Raw genomic sequence first — 1413 nt, 5'->3', positions numbered from 1 at the left:
ACCAATTCTCCTAGTTAGCTCTGTGACCTGGAGGAAGTTACTCAATCTCTCTGAAACTCCACTTTTTCTTATACAAAATGAGAATTATACCTACCTAGACTGTTGTAAGAATTAAATATCTTCTTATATGTAGGGACATACTCATTAGATGTTGAATGAATCCTAGCTTTAGTATTATTGTTGTTGTTAAAAACAATTTACTTGGTCTAGAAAGGAACAATTTATTTGGTCCAAAAGGAATTTGGTCTAGAAAGGAATAATATTTTCCAAGATTCTATATGAGATAAGATTTACATATAGTAAATCTATTTTAAGTCCATCAAACCTTTGAGAGTTGTGGTTGACAAACTTTTTCTGTAAAGCGCCGAACAGTCAATATTTTAGATTTGGCAGACCTACAGTCTGTGGAAACTACTCAACTCTGCCTCGGTAGCTCAAAAGCAACTGTAGATGATATGCAAATGAATGGGCATGGCTGCGTCCCGATAAAGCTTTATTTACAAAAGCAAGCCAGATTTGGCTAGTTGGCACTAGTCAGTCTGCCTCTAAGCTAGCTAGTATTCCCAAATTACAAATAGAAAAACTGTTGCTCAAAGTGCTCAAGCAACTTGTCCTGGGCCACTCAGCTCCTAAGTGGCAGGCCTGGGATCTGAATCTACGACCATCTGCCCCAGAGCCCCTGTTCCTTCCTCCATGCTTAATCGTGTTTGGCATAGTACCTTTGCAGTCACTTAAAAGCAGGATTTATAGTTCAGAGGAGAAATTCTGCTCACCTAAACCCACACTTGCCCATTAACACAAACCAAATAACTCAAGTAGTGCATGTCAAGATTCCAGCCCTCATGCTCATTATAAAATGTACGGCCTCAGAAGGGTTTGCTGGTATTATTTCAGTGAGAAGCTGGTCTTGGTAAAATCCAGTGAAGAATTACTACATGAATGTCAAAAAGTAATTTTAATGTGAATTTTCTGGAAAACACTAGTAAACATTTTCCTGCCTGGGCTTTGATAACCCAGAGATTTGCCCCAAACATCCAATGCACTGTCACAGAGAAAGGAACTGAATGACTGATCCTTCACAGAACAAGAAATGGGAATAAGAAAACACCCATTCTTCCAATTACTTATGCTAAACATTCATTTCCTTTACAGATGGGCCACAACGGGACTACCCTGGCAGTCCAGTGGCTGGGACTTCGCCTTCCAGTGCAGGAGGTACAGGTTCAATCCCTGGTCGGGGAGCTAAGATCCCACATGGCTTGTGGCCAAAAAGCCAAAACAGAAGAAATATTGTAACAAATTCAATAAAGACTTTAAAAATGGTCCACATCAGGGCTTCCCTGGTGGCGCAGCGGTTGAGAGTCCGCCTGCCGGGGCAGGGGACACGGGTTCGTGCCCCGGTCCGGGAGGATC

The sequence above is a fragment of the Physeter macrocephalus genome, chromosome 7, assembly GCF_002837175.3.
Source record: "Physeter macrocephalus isolate SW-GA chromosome 7, ASM283717v5, whole genome shotgun sequence".
NCBI classification, from domain to species: domain Eukaryota; kingdom Metazoa; phylum Chordata; class Mammalia; order Artiodactyla; family Physeteridae; genus Physeter; species Physeter macrocephalus.
The sequence above is the reverse complement of the archived record's forward strand: the minus strand, read 5'-3'. Positions refer to the sequence as shown.